The sequence below is a fragment of the Leucoraja erinacea genome, chromosome 22, assembly GCF_028641065.1.
Source record: "Leucoraja erinacea ecotype New England chromosome 22, Leri_hhj_1, whole genome shotgun sequence".
Classification (NCBI taxonomy): Eukaryota; Metazoa; Chordata; class Chondrichthyes; order Rajiformes; family Rajidae; genus Leucoraja; species Leucoraja erinaceus.
In genome coordinates, this window is record NC_073398.1 from 10039425 (window position 1) to 10062152 (window position 22728).

The 22728-nt window shown below is 44.3% G+C and overlaps 1 protein-coding gene across 2 annotated transcripts in view; it reads right to left on the reverse strand.

The window, feature by feature from the left end:
- Positions 1–22728, reverse strand: part of LOC129707706 (non-muscle caldesmon-like) — a 175540-nt gene that overhangs the window by 99392 nt on the left and 53420 nt on the right. For both annotated transcript variants that reach the window (XM_055652929.1, XM_055652927.1), the window contains exon 2: positions 18159–18264. The gene's annotated coding sequence lies outside the window, so the exon portion shown is untranslated. The remainder of the gene's footprint in view (positions 1–18158; positions 18265–22728) is intronic.

Genomic DNA, 22728 nt, shown 5'->3' on the forward strand with positions numbered 1-22728 from the left:
TTAAAACTTTCGTTTTAATGACACCGAGTTGGAATCTTGATGGAACGTTTTTTAAGTTCCATTCCACCACCACTCCCACCCCGATCCCCACATCTCACCCCAGTGGTGTCGTGGGGAATTCAGCACCTCGTCCATTCAATAAAGTCAATGGGCAAAAGATTACAATGTACAAAGCTTCCCATCAGTCTCGTCTTGCTGGAGAAATGTTTGCATTCTGAGCAGCGCACTCCCCCAGCCTTCTGAAGTCCCATCATTTTCTTCACTAGAGACATATTTTCTTGAGATGCTGACCCTCAGTGCCTTGCCCTGTTCTTAAAAGTATGTGACTGTGAGTCACATTCAGCTAGTCGGCACTTTGGTTCATTGAGTCGTTCTTGAGACTGGCAGAGGTCTACATTTTCTCATGCTCATTCTCCATAACCCTTGGAAGCATCAAAGATGAACTCAGCAGATGACTGGGGAACGCTAGTGGAAGGTCACCCCATGTGGGAGTGTGGAACTAATGTTAGACACATCAGTCTGGTGCCGGTCTGAGAATGCAGGAAGCTCTTGCACAAAAACCCCACCGACCTGCTCATCCAACGATTCCACCAGCTTCAGCCTGATCCCACCGCCCCAGTCACACCATCGCCACCCACAGAGACCGCTCCCTCCGCAAATCCTTGGTTCACATCCCTCCCCACCCAAACCACCCCTTCTCCAGTTACTTTCCTCTCCAATTGCAGGAGATGCAAGACCTGTCCCTGCGCCTCGTCCCACACATCCATCCAGCGACCCCGACAACCCTGCCGGGTGACGCAGAGGTGGGTTAGATAACAAATTAGGATTGTTACTGAAGAAATGTCCTGGCCTGAAACGTCACCTCTCCATGTTCTCCAGAGATACTGCCTGACCCGCTGAGTTACTCCAACACTTTGTGTCTCTTTTCACTGTTATCCCACTTTTTCCATCCACTCCCTACACACACCGGGGCAATTTACAGAAGGCCATTTAACCTGCAAACCTGCAGGTCTTTGGGACATGGGAGGAAACCCACACAGTGACAGGGAGAACGTACAAACTCCACACACAGACAGCACCTGAGGTCAGGGTCGTACCTGCTTCTCTGGCACTGTGAGGCAGCGGCTCTCCCTGTTGTGCCACTGTGCCACCCATTTCATTGTTTGCCACTCTGAAGAGGTCTCAAATTTTTTTGAAGATAAATATTGATGTCCTACTCCATAATCCATTGTTAATCCTTCTGCCGTAAGGCCCTTCCCTAATAAATAAGACGACCACAATTGATCGCTCAACACACTCTCTGATTTACCCTATAATTTTAGTTTAGTTTAGAGTTACAGCACAGAAACAGGCCCTTCGGCCCACTTAATTCATGCCGACCAGCAATCCCTGTACACGAGCACCATCCTACACACACACACCAGGGGCAATTTTTTACCAAAGCCAATTAACCTACAAGCCTGCACGTCTTTGGAGCGTGGCAGGAGACTGGAGCACCCGGAGAAAACCCACGCAGTCACAGGGAGAACGTACAAACTCTGTACAGGCAGCACAAATAGACAGGATGGAATCTGGGTCTTTGGCGCTGTAAGGCAGCAGCTCAACCACTGCACCATCTAATAGTTTTCTTTACAAATGGAATAAAAAAAATAAGTACTTTTATTTTGAAACCTATTAATTGCTTTCACCATGAGTCACGGTGTTGGGAAATAGAGTGGGAAATGAGGCATTGCACAACCAACAAATCTGTGTAAAATCACATTGCCACCAAAAGGAAGATAAACTTTGCAGATGTCAGTGCATTCATTTCCTTTGCAAAATTCAGACGGAGATAGATTACATTTCAGAAACTTTAAATAGAATAATAAATAGTTATGAATAAAACCCATGTGGGCTTCCATCTTCACTGATCTAGGATGACATTAACTTGAGATGAAAAATGAACATATTTTGCACTTGGTTTTCAGCCACTTAATTGTTTAAAAATAGCGAAGAAAGGCCAGGCATAAATCTGTCCATGTTTTCAATCTCATTTACCCTTGCATTGCCTTTTCAGACAACGGTTGAAACCAATAATCCCGCTCTTCATCTTCTCACTGTCCCTGGTATTACCCGAGGCATTATTGATCCATACTTCACCCCAATTCAACTAATTACACAGAGTTTCTAGATGTAGCCCAGTCCGTCACACAGACCAGGCACCCCACCATTGAATCCATCTACACTTCACGCTGTCTTGGAAAAGCAGCCAACGTAATCAAAGACTTGTCCGACCCGGGTCATTCCTTCTTCTCCACTCTCCTGTCCAACAGAAGATACAGAAGCTTGACAGTACGCACCACCAGAATTAGGAACAGCTTCTGCCCCAATGTTATCAGGCTTCTGAACAGACCTTCCATAAGCTGGGGCACTGTTGATTCACCTCTACCCCATTGCAGACTTTGGACTTTGTCTCTGGAACTGATGCGCTACAAAGCTGAGAACTGTATTCTGCACGCTGTATCTTCCCCTTTGCTCTACCTACTGTACTTGAATTGATCCCGCACCACCCTCTCCCCGGGCACTTTCTCTTGCAACCGCAAGAGATGCTACACTTGTCGATTTACCTCCCCCCTCGACTCCATTCAAGGACCCAAGCAGTCGTTCCAGGTGCAACAGACTTCACCTGCATCTCCTCCAACCTCATCTATTGCATCCGCTGTTCTAGATGTCAGTTGATCTACATCGGTGAGACCAAGCGTAGGCTTGGCGATCGTTTCGCCGAACACCTCCGCTCGGTCCGCAATAAGCAACCGGTCCTCCCGGTGGCTCAGCACTTCAACTCCCCCTCCCATTCCGCCTCCGACCTCTCTGTCCTGGGTCTCCTCCATGGCCAGAGCGAGCAACACCGGAAATTGGAGGAACAGCACCTCATATTCCGCTTGGGTAGTCTGCATCCTAGTGGCATAATTGTTGAATTCTCCCAATTCCGTTAGCCCTTGCTGTCTCCTCCCCTTCTCAGTTCTCCCTCAGCCCTCGAGCTACTCCTCCTCCTTTTTCCTTTCTTCTCCCCCCCCCCCCCCCCCCCCCATCAGTCTGAAGAAGGGTTTCGCCCCGAAACGTTGCATATTTCCTTCGCTCCATAGATGCTGCTGCACCCACTGAGTTTCTCCAGCATTTATGTCTACCTTTGATTGCATTGATGTATAGTATTATCTGATCTGTTTGGACAGCATGCAAGACAAAGCTTTGCATTTTCAGCACACGTGACAATAATAAACAATATCACCATTTTGTGTGGAGCTTTCTGACTTTGTATCCTTACTCTAAGCAATCACACGCTTCTTTCCAGCTGTCTTACAGTATAAAAGAGTTTGCTTCAATGAAAAACCTGAAATAGTTACAGCAGACACAAAGTAAACATTCTCCAACCTCAGTGGCTGATTGCTTGAAAAGAAGGGAGCATAGCAGAACAAAAGGCTTTCATCTTTCTTCCTTCTCCACACTCTACACATAGGTAGTCTCCGTGGCAATACCTAATACTTAATCTCCCGAGGAAAAGTGAAGGGGTGGTTTACGGACTTTGCTCTCCCACCAAGAGTCTCGCATGCTGTCTGTAAGTATTGAAATTTCAATAACATTCTGGGTATGTTTTTCCAATCAGAAAACCAGGATGTGAAACCTCCAGTTTCAGTGTGATTTATCAACAGCCGAGACTCCCCTGAAAGCGCAGTTAAAAAAATACTTCAATAGATTCTGCTTCCACAGATCACAGCTTAAAATGTTCATCTATTCAGGCTGTCATCCACAACTATTCCTCCTCATCACCAGGCACTTAATCCATAAAATGATGTGGAATATTTGACTATACAAATTAATTCCCATCTTTATTACCACTTACATTAATTTGGTTCCCATTACAAATCATGAAATGTTCAGTCAAATCTTCCCCTCTGTTATCAGCCTTCCACAAGCTAGGGTACTTTCCGACTCACCTCTACCCCATTGCGGACATTGGACTTTGTCTGTGGAACTGATGTGCTACAATGCTGAGAACTATATTCTACACTCTGTATCTTCCCCTTTGCTCTACCTATTGTAGTTGAGTTTGGCTTGATTGTATTTATGTGCAGGGTTATCTGATCTGACTGGAGAGCACACAAAACAAAGCTTTTCACTGTACCTTGGTACACGTGACACTAATGAACTTAAATCTAAATCTAAACCCAGAATTAAATGCACCATCTGAGCAGTGTTACCAAAACAAAATCCTGCTAAGGCAAGAGGTAGTTGGCTTTAACTTAACTTAAATCAGTTGGTTCTGATCTGTTGCCCCCTAACCAAGTGAGGCTATTTATGTTGTTACTTTCTTGCTCTGTGTCTTCTTCAAGATTTCAACTAGGAATGTTGCTAAACCTACCAATGTTGTCTCATTTATAGACAATTCCAAAGTCAGAACAGTTTGAACGACTAGTAACATGGGGAAACTCAGGTAGACATTACACATTCTCTGGAACTAAACTATCCATGGCTATAGCTCATTATGCCAAATGAATAAAATCTTCATGTTTATAACTCATAGGAGCAGACTTTAGGCCATTTGATCCGTCAAGTCCACTCCACCATTCAATCATGGCTGATCTATCTTTCTCTCACAATCCCATTCTCCTGCCATCCCCTTGTATCCTTTGACACTCCTACTAATCAAGAATCTGTCAATCTGCACCTTAATAATACAGAATGACTTGGCCTCCACAGCCGTCTGTGGCAATGAATTCCACAGATTCACCACCCTCTGACAAAGTTAATTCTTCCTCATCTCCTTTCTAAAGTGCCTGTCCCACTTGGGCGACCTAATCCGCGAGTTCTGGCTAGTTTGCCCTCGACTCATACTCGCAGCATGGTCGACACGAGGTTGTAGGAGGTCTTCGTAACTCTCCTTCATGCTCGAGAGTAGTCTCCGTGTACTCAAGGCCTCAGCTAGGTCACGGCGTAATTTTCAACATGTTTAAAAATGCCCGCGAGTAAAGAAAGGTCGCCATGGAAAAAAATCAATACTATTTTTACTCGTAGGTTTAGTCATAGTAGGTCGGCATGTTAGTTGTAGGTAATCGAGGGTAGTCGAAGGTAGTCGCAGATAGTCTTCAACATAGTCGAAGGGAGGTTGAAGGAGATCGAAGGAGGTCGTCTTCACTCTCCACTATTCGGTATCCAATTTTCCAGAAGTTAGTTGTAGCTAGTCGAAGCTAGTCTTCAACGCAGTCGAAGGAGGTCTTCTACATAGTCGAAGGAGGTCTTCAACATGACATTTTTTCAAACTCTCCTAAACTCTTCTAAACTTGCAAATTAGGTCACCCACGTGGGACAGCCCCTTAAAGGTATGTCCCACTTAGGAAACCTGAACGGAAACCTCTGGAGACTTTGCGCCCCACCCAAGGTTTCCGTGCGGTTCCTGGAGGTTTTTGTCAGTCTCCCTATCAGCTTCCACTACCTGCAACCTCCGACAACCACCTGCAACCTCCGGGAACCGCACAGAAACCTTGACTGCGGCGCAAAGTCTCCAGAGGTTTCCGTTCAGGTTTCCTAAGTGGGACAGGGGCATGATGGACTTGGACCTCAAAAATGGGGTTCCTCTCAGCACTTTGTGTTTTACGCAAGATTCCAGCATCTGCAGTTCCTCGTGTCTCCATGCCTTTATTTAACGCCGTTATTTAATGAAATTACTTATTTTTAGCTGTTTGCCGAGTAATTGGGAGCAAATTGTGAAATCGATATGGAACTGCAAAATTAATCATAAGTATTATATTTGGGAAATGTGTATGAATGTTAGGAATGTCAGTAGGGCATTGGTGCGGTCTGGAGTGATCCCCTAGAGTTTCAGAGCGATGATACAGACAATTTGCAGCCCACGGCGTTTTGGGATATGTTTGCCAAACCAAACAAAACTACTTCAGAAGAATTTCAGAACGTCATAAATTGAAATATTATTCATCAATCCACCAAATCAAACATCTTTCGATATGCTCTGTAAGCTGCTTTCAGGAGATTATATCAAAGATCCTACCTAGAACACACAACCACACAACACAGGAACAGGGCCATCAGCCCACAATGTCCACACTATGCCAAGTTAAACAAATCCCCTCTGCCTGCACATCATCCATATCCATGCATCTTCTGCATATCCATGTGTTTATCTAAAAGCCTCTCAACTTTGTTTTATTTTTTGGTTTCCAGCAAACATTAGCTAACATTCAGCGAGTGCAAAACAAATTGGCTCTTGGAAACCAAAGAGAATGTCAACACAATTTTCCAGCTGATGCTGTTTAAAGTGATACCCAAGTCTAAATGACTTATAGTGGTGTATAAAACCATGAGGGGAATACATTGGGGTGAATGCACAGAGTCTTTGACCCAGGGTAGGGAAATCAAGATGCCAAGCACATAGGTTTAAGGTGAGAAGAACAAGACTTAATAGGAACCTGAGGGGCAACTTTTTCCACACAGAGAGTGTTGGGGTGTATCGAACAAGCTGCCAGAGGAGGTAGTTGAGGCAGATACTATAACAACATTTAAAATACACTTAAATAGGTATATCGATATGAAAGGTTTTGAGGGAAATAGGCCAAACGCAGGCAGGTGGGACTAGTGTAGATAGGGCATCTTGGTTGGCATGGACGTGTTGGGCTGAAGGGCCTCTTTGTGTGCTGTACGAGTCTATGAATTGACGAAGGCTGCACAAAGGAATAATGTAAGTGAAGTATAAATTCTGAAATATAAATTAAATATAACCAAGGGGGTCTTATGAGATGAATTAAGCTTTTGCAATAACATTACACAGTACATCTCCTTCCAAATCCTATGCATTTGGACAAGTTTGTCAATGTCCAGGAACATTACCATCTGGTTTGGGAATTGCTCTGCCAAGGACAAGAAGGCTCTGCAGAGAGTAGTGCGTTCGGCCGAACGCACTATGGGAACTTCACTCACCCCCCTGCAGGAACTATACAACAGGAGGTGCAACTCCAGAGCAAATAAACTCATGGGAGACCCCTTCCACTCCTGCAACGGATTGTTCCAGCTGCTACGGTCAGGCAAACGCCTCCGTTGCCATGTGGTGAGAACGGAGAGGTTAAGAAGGAGTTTCTTCCCAGAGGCAATTCGGACTGTAAATGCCTATCTCACCAGGGACTAACTCTACTGAACGTTTTTCCTTCCATTATTTATTATGTAAAAGAATTGTGATTGTGTTGATAATTTGTTTGGTTGTTTTGTTGTTTGCCTTTTGCACAAAAGTCCACGAGCATTGCCACTTTCATTTCACTGCATATCTCGTATGTGTATGTGACAAATAAACTTGACTTGACTTGAAGTTAAGGGTTGCCCATCGGTGAGGCAGAATGCAATAGCATAGAGCTATGTTTGATAAGAGCACAGATTGGATAATTTGACACATTTCCAGCTGCCATGGATTCATCCTGGTATGTAAACTGTGAAATACATTGGGCGGATGGACCAACTAGGGTTAGATTATATTGATGCAAGAAACTCTATAATGGGAAGGTTTATCAGCAATTCAGGCACAAACATGCAAACCATCCAGGATTTGTTTATCTCCTTGCATGAGTTCCAAGATTGAAGTTAAATGCCAGGGAAAATAAGTAGATGAGAGATATGTTTAGTCCATTGCTCCTTGAAAGTTGTCATCAAGATCCTACGGGATTCACTATGCCAACTTCAATGGTGGTATGCTGGTCACCCATTCAATAACCTTTCAGGCCTGTGACGGGCCAACGAAGAAATTAACACACAAGGACCTGCAGATGCTGGAATCTTGACCAAAACACAAAGCGGTGGAGGAATTTAATGGGTCAGGCAGCATCTGTGGAGGGAATGGATAGGCAGTGTTTGGTGCGTTGGAGTTCCACTGCAATCATCTGGAACTGCAGATGTTGGTTTTCAAAAATAACATAAAGTGATGGAGTAACTTAGTGGGTCAGGCAGAAACTCCGGAGAACATGGATAGGTGACTTTTTGAGTCTGACGAACGATTCCGATTCACATTGTCACCTATCCATGTTCTCCAGGGATGTTGACTGATCCACAGGGATGTTGACTGATCCTACTCCAGCACTTTCGTGTTTTTAATTTAATTAAACAATAATTTGAATAATTTATTGTTGATTCTCTCCCCTGGAGGGGAATTCTCATTCTCATGAGGGGAATAGATAGGGTGAAAGTATTTTACCCAGAGTAGACGAATCAAGAACCAGAGGACATAGATTTAAGGTGAGATGGGAAAAATTTAATAGGATCTGAGGGATAACTTTTTCAATCCAGTGGATTTGGTGGCTATATGGAAAGAGTTGCCAGAGGAGGTGGTTGAGGCAGCTACATTAACAACATTTCAAAGATAATTGGACAGGTATATGGATAGGAATCATTGAGAGGGATATGGGCCAAACATGGGCAAGTAGGACTCACGTCGATGGGGCAACTTGGTCAGCATGGACTAGTTGGGCTGAAGGGCTTGTTTTGCGCTGTATTATTCTGACTATGACTCTATTAAATACTTCCTTTGTGAAACTATTAACAATCGTATTACCCGAGATTGATTTTTACTTTGAAGATTGATGCACGGTTATTTGTCTATGATTAACAACCAGTGAATGGATTGTAGTTCTGAGAAACTACAGGTTGCTGCAACTTTATTGCTCATTGGGCATTCAAAAGATGAAGGGACCATCTCCAGTTCAATGTGTTCACACCTCTCAGAATCTGACTGAAGGCGCTAAATGGTCTATTCCAATGTGGAATCTTCTCAGCAAGCTAGTGCATAATAAAGGGCCTGTCCCACTTGGCCGTCAATCGCGCGCCATTTACGCGACCTGCTAGCGTGTAGCGTGTGGGTAGTGCATGGGTAGGACGGGACGGGCACATGGAGTGGTGTGGAGGAGTGTGGAGTGGCGTGGAGGAGTGTGTACTTCGTCCTGCACAAAATATTTGTGTAACTGACAGCGAAAGTGGGACAGGCCCAAGACCCTGGCGCGGCTCAACGTCTCACCTCCAACAGCAGTAGAAGCAGGCAAGCGATTGCCGAGCTCGGCCTGGGGCTCATGGCCGTTGTGGATCCAGATCCGCCCCCACTCCTACTCCCAGAGCGGGGCGAAGACGATTGGAGATAGACACAAAATGCAGGAGTAACTCAGCGGGACCAGCAGCATCTCTGGAGAGAAGCAGTGGGTGACGTTTCGGGTCGAGACCCTTCTTCAGACTGAAGAAGAGTCTCGACCCGAAACATCATCCATTCCTTCTCTCCAGAGATGCTGCCGGTCCCGCTGAGTTACTCCAGCATTTTGTGTCTATCTTCAAATGACGTCACACTCTGCAGACGGCTGTGCGGACGCATGATGAGGCGCGAGACCGTTGCACGTCAGTCACTACGGGTCTGTCGCATAAATGACGGCCAAGTGGGACAGGCCCTTAAAGGTGTAAAAACAAGGAACCGCAGATGCTGGTTTACAAAAAAAGACACAAAGTGCTGGAGTAACTCAATGGGCCGGGCAGCATCTCTGGACAACATGGACAGGCAACGGAACTCCAGGGCTTTAAAACACATTTATATTCCTTGGCTTTTGACACTGCTTGAGACTTTGCTCCGGTTTTTAGTGCTTTTAATGTTTCTAATTTTATTGTTTTTACTCTTTCGTTTAATGTTTGGATTGTTATGTAATAATTTCTTGTCCATGATCAGTCATGTTCAGCACTTTGTTGCGACTGTGGTTGTTTTAAAGTGCTCTATAAATAAAGTTATTATTATTATTATTGTTTAGTTCCATAATAAAGCCTTGGCTCTAGGTGTTAAGTAAAACACCTTACACAGCATGATGCACTGGCACTAAAGCAATCATGCCAACTCCTCCATTCATTTCTCAGCAGAGTTTGTGACTCTGTTCAAACAGAGATGTAACCATAGTGAAGGTCTATCTCAGTGCCTCTACTTTGGTAAACGACACCAAATATTCCACCAAACTTCGACAGGTTCACCGTAGAATGTATCCTGACTGGTTGCATCACGGCCTGGTATGGTGATTCTAATGCACAGGAACGCAGGAGGTTGCAGAGAGTGGTGGACTCAGCCCAGTCGATCACAGGCACAGCCCTCCACACCATCAAACGGATCTACACCAGCCGTTGCCATCAAGGATCCCCAGCATCCGGACCAGGCTCTCTTCTCGCTGCTTCCGTCGGGCAGGAGGTACAGAAGCCTCAAGTCCCACACCACCAGGTTCAGGAACAGCTACTTTCCATCAGGTTCTTGAACCAACCTGCATCACCCTAATCCTACCTCAACAATGGAACACTAGGGACCACCCCAGCACAGATGCCATGTTTTTTTTGCAGAGTATTTTTCTTTTCACTATCTTGCATAATTTTATGTATAATCTGTGTCTGTGTGTTATCCCAGTCTAGGTGCCTGTGATGTTGCTGCAAGCAAGATTGTCATTGCGCCTGTACTTCACCACACTTGTGTAGGTGACATAAACCCAACTTGACTTGATTTGTCTTGACTGAGCCAAGAAGATTGCGGCTTCCATTGGCACCCTTAGTATAGTTATTGGCACTTGAAAGGTAAGAGTTTGCTTGCTGGAGAGAATATATTTATAAAATGTAAATATAGAACATAGAACAGTACAGCAGAGGTTGGCACAGTGGAACAGCGATACTTGCTGCCTTATGGGCCTGTTTTACTTAGGCGATTTTTTAGGCGACTACAGGCGACTGCGGAAAACTTTAAACATGTTGAAAATTTTTCAGCGACAGTGGTGACAATTTGGGCTTTCGTAGGTTGTCGCCAGGCTAAAGTGGGTTGTCACCAGGTGACGTAGCTTGTTGCCGGTGCTGACTTCAGTAAATTCCATTGTCTTAGTTGCTGGCAGTCGCCTAAAAAAATCGCCTAAGTGGGACAGGCCCATTACAGCGCCAGATACCCGGGTTCAATACTGACTACGGGTACTATATGTATGAAGTTTGTACGTTCTCCCTGAGACTGTGTGGGTTTTCTCCAGGCACTCTAGTTTCCACACACACACTCCAACTATGTACAGGTTTGTAGGTTAATTGGCTTCTGTAAATTGTAAATTGTCCCTAATGTTTGGGATAGTGCTAGTGTACGGGGGTGATTGCTGGTCGGCACAGATTTGGTGGGCCGAAGGGCCTGTTTCAACACAGTATCTCTGAAGTAAAGTAAAGAAATGTTGAAATAAACTCAAATCACGGTTCACAGCTCACAACAGCGCTCAAATTTTTATGAATATTACGAGACTTCAGGAAACTCTGTGTTCTCTGGCCTGGGGTCTCTCTCAATTCAGGGAACACTGATCAATTGTTTCTCTAGGTTTATGGTGTTTTGTTTGTAAGTATAGATCTGCCAATCCACGTTAGACATCAACCACCTCCCTCCAAAGCCAATTTCCTGTTATATATTTAGTCGCCAGGCTGGATGGATCGCAACCAGCGTTGTGTAAAGACCACTTGCAGTCGGATGTGAAATGTTGTGCAGAGGAAAGAGCCAGGATTTGCACTCACTTGCAACAAGAAAGCATCAGCACTGGATATTTCTTTATCTAGGAGAACGTATTGACATTACGAATTCTACAGGGGCAGCACAGTAGGTGCAAGCCGGTAGAAATGCTGCCTCATAATACCAATGATACACACACTCATACACACATATATATCGACACAAAAAGCTGGAGTAACGCAGCGGGTCCGATAGCATCTCTGGAGAAAAGGAATAGGTGACGTTTTGGGCCGAGACCCTTCTTCAGACCCGATCTCGAAACTTTCGGTTCGGGATACATGACAATAAAACGCTCTTAACTCGATCACTCCCCTTCAAGGTCGCACACTTTATCAGCCGCCACAACAGTGTCTATATCCTGGAAGTCTCTCCAAAGTAGCACCGAGGGAGTACCTTCAATCAGAAGGACTGCAGTGGTGCAAGAAGTCACTTCACCACCAACGTCAAGGGCATTTAGGACCATAAATACTGGCTTGGCCAGAGATGCCCAGAATTCACACATCAACACCATTAAAAACAGCAGAACTGGAAGGAGAACCAAAGTCAACTTTACAATCTAAAGTGATATAGGCTCCATTCACCTACACACACGTTTGCCTCTTTCAATCTAAAATAAGGTCTGCTTGTTATAAATATGTAAAAAAAAAAACCAGATGGCCCATTTATGATCGCACGTTGAAATGAATGCTATTAAAAAAACTGTGACGAATCACTGTTTTTATTACGTAAGATGGACATAAGAGCAGTCAGCTTTCTAACAAGCTTGTTAAATGTCTGGCAATTAACAGAAACATAAACAAGGCAGGTTTTGTGAATCAGGGCCCTCTGTAAATTGCCTCTGGTGTGTCGTGAGTGGATGAGAAAGTGGGATTAGATAGAACTGGTGTGGACAGGCATGGACTCGGTGGGCTGAAAGGCCTGTTTCCATGCTGTATCTTTAATCAAAAACACCTTTTTTTTCTACATTTAAAGCAGGATGCTAAATGAATAATTTAAAGAAATAAATAATTTCTTTAGGCAGAGGGTGGTGAATCTGTGGAATTCATTGCCACAGACGGCAGTGGAGGCCAAGCCGATATATATTTTTAAAGCAGAGATTGATAGGTTCTTGTTTACGAAGGGTGTCAAAGGTTCCGGGAAGAAGGCAGTAGAATGGGGTTGAGTGGGAAAAGTTGCTCAGCCATGATCGAATGGGGGAGAATTTTGAGCAGGCCTAATTCTGCTCAATGTCTTCGGCTTCTTTGATCTTATGAAAGTTGTATTGTCCACTACTGAACAGATCGCAGTCTTGTAAATTTCTTGTTCATTCTATTTGCTTTTTTATACCCTGCCTTTATGAAAAAAAAAAGAGAAGACCTTAAAAGTACTTTCAACGAATCTGCCAATTGTTTGAATTTAATCCTATTAAGGTGCAATTTGACAAAAGCAGAGGTGTCAGATTTCTCTCTGCACAGCTGGAAAGTATTTTGTAGGTCTCCACAATGACAATTTATAGCATTATTAGGAGGCTGCCAAGAGCAGACCACACATAATAACTGTTATGCTGTATACGTTTTGAAAACCAACAGCAAAATAACTGTTTTGTCAGGAGGGATTCACTTCGGGATTGCCGTCACATGCCACGTGCTCAGTGACGAACTACAATCATCATCCTCTCCAGAAGAACAAACTGCTGTGGCCAAGGGCAAGGATTGCAAAGGAAGATTGAGGGGGGATCTTATAGAAATTTACAAAATTCTTAAGGGGTTGGACAGGCTAGATGCAGGAAGATTGTTCCCGATGTTGGGGAAGTCCAGAACAAGGGGTCACAGTTTAAGGATAAGGGGGAAATCTTTTAGGACCGAGATGAGAAAAACATTTTTCACACAGAGAGTGGTGAATCTCTGGAATTCTCTGCCACAGAAGGTAGTTGAGACCAGTTCATTGGATATATTAAGAGGGAGTGGTCCTTGTGGTTAAAGGGATCAGGGGGTATGGAGAGAAGGCAGGTACAGGATACTGAGTTGGATGATCAGCCATGATCATATTGAATAGCGGTGAAGGCTCGAAGGGCCGAATGGCCTACTCCTGCACCTATTTTCTATGTTTCTTTCTATGTTTCTAAGGTGAATGGGAAGGTGATTGTTCAGAAGGCATTAGAGTCACAGAGACATACAACAAGGAGACGGTGGATGAGGTAGTGTCACAGTGTCACAGTGGAGCAGCAGAGGAACCAGGGACTCGGACAGGTGGGGAAAGGGGGCAAAGAAGTGATAAATGGAATACTTTGCATCGCAAAGTGTGCAGGCGTGTACTTTGGTCGTAGGAATAAAGGCATAGACTATTTCCAAACTACGGTGAGGATTCAGAAATCGGAGGTGCAAAAGGACTTGGGAGTGCTGGTGCAGGATTCCCAAAAGGAATAATTTGCAGGAAGTATTGGTGGTAAGGAAGGCAAACACAACATCAGCATTTATTTTGAAAAAACTAGAATATAAAAGTTGGGGCCTTATAAGGCACTAGCTGGACCACATTTGGAGTGAGCAGTTTTGAGCCCCACTTAGGGATATGCTTGCCTCAGAGAGGGTCCAGAGTAGATTGAAGAGAATGATGCTGGGGATGATTGGGTTAATGTGTGATGAGCATTTGATGGCTCTGGGTCTGTATTTGCTGGAGTTTAGAAAGATAAGGGGTGAATCTTACCAAAGCTTACCGAATAATGAAAGGCCTGGATAGAGTGGATGTGGAGAGGATGTTTCCACTAGTTGGAGTATCTAGGACCAGAGGGCACAGCCTCAGTATAAAAGGACGTGCCTTTAGAAAGGAGATGAGGAGGAATTTTTGTAGTCAGGGGTATTTAATCATTGGAATTAATTGTCACTTAAGGCTGTGGTGGCCAAGTCATTGGGTTATTTTTAAAGCGGATGTTCTTGATTAGTAAGGGTATCAAAGGTTATGAGGAAAAGGGAGAAGAATGGATTAAGAGCAAAAGATAGATCAGGCATAATTGAAGGGTGGAGTAGACTCCATGAGTCAAATGGCCTAATTCTGCTCCATTGACATATAAACATGAAACAGGGTCTTTGGCTCAACCGACCCCGTCGACAAGGATGTCCCATCTACACTAGTCCCACCTGCCGGCATTTGGCTGGTATCCCTCCGTATCTTTCCGATCCCTGTACCAGTCCAAGTTTCTTTTAAATGTTGTTATAGTACCTGCCTCAACTACCTCCTCTGGCAGCTGGCTCCTTACACCCACCACCCTCTGGGTGGAAAGCCTGGTCCTCAACATCATTCTCCTTTCACCTTAAACCTATGTCCTCTGGTTCTTGATTCCCCTCCCTCACTGGGGAAAAGTGCATTAACCCTATGTATTCCCCCTATTATCTAATACACCTTTATAAGATCATCCCTCATCCTCTTGTGCTCCAAGGAAAAAAGTTCTAGTCTGTCCAACCTCTCCCAATAGCTCAGGCCCTCAAGTCCTGGCAACATCCTCATAAATCTACTCTTGAATCTTTCCACCTTACTTGAACTGAAACTGAACTGAGTTAATTCAAGATTCAAATTCCCATGGATCATTGTCTCTGGAGCCTAATTAAAATCATCTTAAATAAATACCCTGATAAATACTCTGGGGTCACCCGTTGTGAACTAGCCATCAGCAGACTCTACCACTGTCCGTTCAGTTCCTCCTGACACGACAATGTTAACTCATCACCCTGAAGGGGTCCCCTGGCCAAGCAAAGCCCCCCACACCGTTATGTATTATTTCCGTCGAACAGGATGATTTCATCAACCTTAACGTTACTGGGATATCATATTCACCGACTGCTGCTGCCTTGAAGATACATTTGCAAGGTAGTTAATATTCCTCAACGAGACATTTTTTAGTTTAGTTTAGAGATACAGCATGGAACAAGCCCTTTGGCCCATCGAGTCCATGCCGACCATCGATGACCCGTTCATATTACTTCCATGTTAGCCCACTTTTGTATTCACACCCAACACGCTAGGGGCAATTTACAGAGGGCCAATTCACCGACAAACCCGTACCCATCATCTTCAGGACGTGGGAGGAAACCGGAGCACCCGGAGGAAACCCATGTGGTCACAGGCAGAATGTGCAAACTCCACACAGGCAGCACCCGAGGTCAGGATTGAGTCTCCGGCGCTGTGAGGCAGCAGCTCTATCACCTGCACCACAGTGCCGCCCACCATAATTGTCTTTATACGAAACTGATAGTATCTTCCCATGTCACCGTCTCAGCATTGAGTATAGAACAGTACAGCACAGGAACAGGCCCTTCGGCCCACACGTGACGTCCATGCTGAACATGATGCCAAGTTCAACTAAACCCCCCACCCCCCCCCCTCCTGCTGGTTCAGGCACCCACTGCCCAATGTGTAAAGACCTTGCCCCACACAACTCCTTTAAACTTTGCCCTCTCTGCCCGAAAGCTACCTGCTCTGGTCTTTGACATGTCTACCCTTCGCACCCATAGTGGTAAGATTTTAAAATGCCAACTCCTGCAGATAAAAATGGCTCCATAAGCACTTTTTCAAAAGAACATTTTGGTAAAAGTAAATGAAAGATTTTTTTCTCTATGTACCATAATTTTAAAAAGAATGTCAACTTGTAATTTATTTTAGAGATACCGCACGGAAACATGCCCTTCAACCCACCAAATCTGCGATCACCTGTACATAAGCACTATCCTACAATCTAGGGACAATTTATAATGTTACTTTAGCCAAATAAGCTTCAAACCTGTAGGTCTTGGGAGTATTTTAACTTTAAACTATTTTAACAATTGATTTTTCCTTTGTTTCCCATTGTCAGGGGAATTGTGGATTTCCAATGCAATGTGTAAAGATGTCAGGTTTAATGTAGGCCCTCTGAAACAGGAGGTTATTGCCACAGTCATCTCCTGAGGATAAACTCAGGGTCAAGCTTTCTCACTGCACTTCTTGCCAATCCCTCCGTCCAGCCCATCCACAAGAAGCTAAAGCACAACAAACTCTTTCCCATGGTGCACAAGCCTGGACAATCATCACCCCACCTCCCTGCATGTTTCTGCAACATCTGGCTACGTTGGGATGATATCTCAGCATCCTGCCCTTTGATGCAGTCTGACTCATGGCTTCCTCTTGGTAGATACAAAGGACACTTAATTCCATCTCTGTAAGTGTAGTTTTGTTTATGTATTGTCACGTGTACAGAGATACAGTGAGAACTTTGTTCTGCATACTATCCAGTCAATTCATCCTCTCCGGGCGGCACGGTGGTTCAGCAGTAGAGTTGCTGCCTTACAGTGCCAGAGACCCAGGTTCAATCCTGACTATGCGTGCTGTCTGTTTGGAGTTTGCATGTTCTCCCTGTGACTGCGTAGGTTTCCTCCAGGTGCTCCGGTTTCCTCCAACATTGCAAACACGAGCAGGGTTGGAGGTTAATTGGGTTCCGTAAAGTATCCCCAGCGTGTAGGGTAGTACTAGTGTAAGGGGTGATTGTTGGTTGGCGCAGACTAGGTGGGCCGAAGGGCCTGTTTCTACGCTGTATATAAAAACTAAATTAAACACTGGTGTATAGATCGTCTTCTGGGACAGCACGCAGAGAGTCACCACGTTCCAGTTCCATCTTGCAACTTCTGACAAGTCCGATCATGGCCCAAGGAGAGGTGCGATTCCTTCTTTCCTCACATTAAGGCCCGGTGTCCAGGCGACGCTGGATGGGTGAAGTAGGGGTCAGGCTGGCCCAACGCGATGTCGTCAGCTCCTTCCACCGTCGCTTGGTGCAGCTGCCACGGGCTGCGCTCGATCCATTCACTCACCCGGCTGCTGTAGGGCATCTAACGGCCGCCGCCACCAACACCATGATATCAGACCCTTCCTCAGCAACCCCCTTCATCTCTACCTCAGCGTCACACCCAATCTTGTACATGTGATTGCACACGATCCAGTGTTCACACAATGCCCTGAAATACATTCCTTTCCCCAGACAACACCACCTAGAAACCTTATCAGCGACTGCTATTTTTACCGTGCATGTGGCCTTGCCTTGTGCAATTTAATAATGTCTTTGTCCAAAAAGCTTTACAGTATATCTCGGTACACGTGACAAGAATAATAAACGCAAGCTAAATTAAACTACAATAAGAGAGATAACGTTTGAAAAACTAACTGATTGTATATTATAAACAGGGAACTGCAGATGCTGATTTACACACAAGAACACAAAGTGCTGGAGTAATTCGGTGGGTCAGGCAGCATTTATGGAGAACATGGATATGTGACACCACCTAGCCGTGTTCTCCTGAGATGCTGCCGGACCCGGCGAGTTACACCAGCACTCTGTGTTCTTTTGATTGTATATTCTGCTTTGATTCCAGGGTTGATAGGGCTATGTTAACACAAATAGTTTTACATCCCTTGCATGTTAAATAAGTTGCAGTGTGTTTCCCAACATACAGCTTATAGTTGCAAACAATATTGAGAGTCAGATTGAGATGAAGGCTTATATAGTCCATTGTAGACTCTGTAGGTAAATGAGCTTACAAAGGCATCAAGAACCTATGAGGGAAGGCACTATATAACTCATGTCTTTGAGTATACTCACAGAGGTTATTGAATGGTCAACTCTGTCCTTGTTGATCAAGCGCTGCCCTGCTTCCCACTGCAGAGATCCGATTCACATACAATCAATCCACGTGCTTGCGGTATCTCTGGGGAAAGATTAGGCAAAGAATCCTCATTAAATATGATACAACTAGTTAGACCATGAGATCATAAGACATAGGAGCAGAATGATATTGATTCAGCTCCGCCATTCGATTGAGGAGCAGGCAGGAGAACGGGATTAAGAGAGAAAGATAGATCAACCATGATTGAATGGCAGAGTAGACGTGATGGGCCGAACGGCCTAATTCTGCTCCTATCACTTATGAACATGATCATGGCTGACCTGCTTTTCCCTCTCAACCCCATTCCCCAGCCTTCTCCCCATACCCATTGACACCGTTACCACAACCTGAAACCTGCAATCAGCAACCTATCAATCTCCACTTTAAATATACCCAAAAACTTGGTCTCCACAGCTGTCTGTGGCCATGAATTCCACAGTTGCACCACACTATGGCAAAAGAATATTTTGAGTAGCCTTACTCCTCTAATTAAATCATGTCTTGTACTGAAACTTTGCTCTAAGGGTGGAAGAACAAATAAGGCCGCATATTGTGAGACATAAGGGACTGCAGACACCAGAATCTTGTGCAAAGCACACATAAAGTGCTGGAGGAACATAGCAGGTCAGGCAGCATCTGTGGAAGGAATGGATAGGTGACATTCGCAAGAATTTAATTGTTCCATTTCGGTACATCTGATAATTAAAACACCCTTGACTCTCTCTTGACTCAGGCATAAATGGTTTAAAGTGACACTAACAAGAGAATCAATATTGAAATCATCAATGGACACAAAGAGCAGGAGTAACTCAGCATTCCCCCTTATTAGGTGACGTTTCGAGTCGGGACCCTTCTTCGGTTTGAAGAGGTGACTGAATGGTCAACTCCACTCTTCTTGGTCAAATGCTGCCCTTCAGTCTGAAGATTACAAAAAAGACAAGAAGTATTGGAATAACTCAGTGGGTCAGGTTGCATCTCAGAAGAACATGGATAGGCAATGTTTCGGGTCAGGAACCTTCTTCAGGCTGACCCAAAGCATTGTCTGTCTATTTCCTCCACTGATGCTGCCTGACCCGTTGAGCTCCTGCAGCACGTTTTGTGTTTTGCTCAAGATTTTAGCATTTGCAGTTCCTTGTATCTTCCTGTATATGTTGATAGGTTGGTATTTTTTATTGGCTATGGATGTAGAAACATAGAAAATAGGTGCAGGAGGAGGCCATTCGGCCCTTCGAGCCAGCACCGCCATTCATTGTGATCATGGCTGATCATCCCCAATCAACAACCCGTGCCTGCCTTCTCCCCATATCCCATAGATGTCTGGGTGTCTTCATTATAATTACCGTTATATTTTGTAATTTCAGAAACAACAAGTGTTCATTTTGTTAAATAATTTAATTTGTTAATTTATTAATTTGGTAATCTGTCAGTTGTCCACAAAGTATTATTTATTGCATTGCTGTACAGTTAAGGCTGTGACACAGACACAGCTCAGTTTGTGCAGTTTAATAAAATGGAGACTTGGCATTAAAATGTAAAATATGGGAATCTGCAAAACATTATCCCTTTCAAAATCATAATATTGAAAGATTGCAACAGCTCCCTAATCTGTCGAATGTTTGTCATTCTGTCCTTGCCTCACGAGTTTTAGCGGAGCTTTGAAGTTTTTATGTCGACTGGTCCAGATATGTAGCAAATATGCACTGTGGTTTATCCACAGGTTAGTGAAGAGAATCTTAACTAAACTGTGATAAGTTTGTTCTTGCACAACTTAAACAACCCGATTTTAAGACCAATTGTTAAGACGAGTTACTACAACCTTTTGCCCAGGGTGAGGGAAATCGAAACATGAAGACAGGATTTAATACAGACCCGAGGGGCATTAGCTAACATTCAGCGAGAGCAAAACACATTAGTTCAGGGAAACCAAAGTGGATGTTAACACAACTGCCCAGGTGATAGACACAAAATGTTGGAGTAACTCAGTGGGTCAGGCAGGATCACTGGAGAAAATGATGCTTAGGTGATACTTTCTATGGGGATACCTCTAAATCACATAGAGGTGTATAAAACCATGAGGGAAATAGATTGGGTGACTGAGTCTTTTCCCAGGGAGGGGAATCAAGAATCAGAGGACATACTGTAGGTTTAAGGTGGGAGGCGAAAGATTTAATAGGAACCTGAGGGGCAATAACTGGCAGGTATATGGAACAAGCTGCCAGAGGAGGTAGCTAGGGCAGGTAGTATAACAGCATTTAAAAGACATTTGTACAGGCACATGGATAGGAAAGATTGGATTTGTGTAGATGGGGCATCTTGGTCGGAATAAGCATATTGGACCATATGAAGGCAGCACTATGGCATAGTAGGTAGGCTTGCTGCCTCACAGCGCCAGACCCAACCTCGATCCTCACTGTAGGTGCTGTCAATGTGGAGTTTGCACGATCTCCCTGTGAATGGGTGGGTTTCCTCCCACATCCCAAAGGCGTGCCGGTTCATAGGTTAATTGGCCCTCTGTAAACTGCCCCTAGTGTGTAGGGAGTGGATGAGAAAGTGGGATAACACAGAGCTAGTGTGAACAGTGATCGATGGTTGGCATGCACTCGGTGGGCCAAAAGGCCTGTTTCCATGCTGTATCTTGAACCTAAAAAGTTAACATTGAGGGATTGGGTGGAGAAATAACTGGAAAAATAGGGAATAATTCAAGTGTGCCGGTTCCTGCATTCGATGTTCCCCATGGAGTCCTCAAGCCCAGATGAAATGTTAATAGCCCAAAGAAGTGGCAAATGGAATACAGCATAGCAATGTGTACGGTCATGTACTTTGGTAGAAAGTATAAAGGCGTACACCGTTTTGGTAAATGTGGAAAGGAAATGGACTTGGGAATGCTGGTGCAGAATTCCCAAAAGGTTTGCAGATTGAGTTGGTCATTGGTTATTTGAGGCCTAGTCATTGGGTATTTTTAAAGCAGAGATTGATAGGTTCTTGATTACTAAGGGCACCAAAGGCTACGGGGAGAAGGCAGGAGGATGAGATTGAGAGGGGAAATTAGATCAGCCATGATCGAAAAGTGGAGCAGGCTCGATGGGGTGAATGGCCTGAATATATCTGCTCCTATATCTATGTCTTATGTTTAAAATATTGAAATGAAAAGTATTCCAACATTTCCTTGGGGGAATATGTTCCTACAGACACTTACACAGTTTAAAAGACATTTGGACAGATATTTGGATAGGAAGGGTTTAGAGGGCTATGGGCCAGGTGCAAATAATGGGACTAGCCCAGAATACCAACTAGGTCAGCCTGGACAAGTTGGGCCGAAGGGCCTGTTTCCATGCTGTACAGCTCTGTGACTGTCTGTGTCTGAGAGAATATTTCTCTATGAATTGCCAACTCTATTTCTTCTGTCTTTTGTTCCCAATCTACGTATGAAAATGCACGTGGCATCCAGCAAAGTGGTTGCGTTTAGTTTTATTTTAAATCAGCCTGGTTCTAATTTCCTGAACTAACTGAAGAACATCCGATAGCCTCGAAATATTTACGATATTTGTGCGTCTGGAATAAGGATATGTAACATGTGAAAATGCTGCTGTCATGAAATCGCTTACGATATCATATCATTGTGGTATGATGAACTGCCAAACTGAAGCATTGGCCAATTTGAAATTCTGTCATAGTTGCAAACAGCACTGAATTACAAAGGAACAAGTTCTGCATTCAGACTCGATCTCTCCACTTGCACACACTTTCAGGAAAGGGAGGGTCATGTCAGAGTTCCAGAATAAAGTTAAACATGGAACAGCACAGCACAAAGAGGCCATTCGGCGCACAATGTCCGTGCCAAGCACAATGCCAAGTTAAACCAATATCTCCTTTGTCTGCATGTGATCCATATACCTCCATATCCATGTACCTACCCAAAGGTCTCTTAAACACCACCATCATATTTGCCTCCGCCACCACCCTTGGTGCGTTCCAGGCAACCACCACCCTCTTTGTAAAAAAACTTGTCCCCCGCATCTCTTTTAAACTTTGACCATCTCACCATAAAGCTAGACTTAAAGCATTGTGTCTATCTTCAGTGTAAACCAGCACCTGCTGTTTATTCCGTCACAAAGCTATGACCTCTTGTCTTTGACATTTCTACTCAGAGAAAAAGGTTGTGACTGTCTACCGTATCTATGCCTTCTAAAAAACTTTATATACTTCTACCCGGCATTCCAGAGAAAACAATCCAAGTTTGTTCAACCTCTCCTCATATTCACTGTGTCGATAGGAAAAACATCTTCCAGGAAGTGTAATGCCTTGACCAGGCATTGCTGTAAACATTGACTATTTAGTATCTACACGGGTTAAAAAGTCCTTCAGAAGAGTTTTAGTTTAGTTTAGAGATACACCGGGGACAATTTACAATTATACCAAGCCAATTAATCTACAAACCTGTATGTCTTTGGAGCCTGGGAAGAAACCGGAGCACATCCAGGGAAAACATCACAAGATGGTCACATG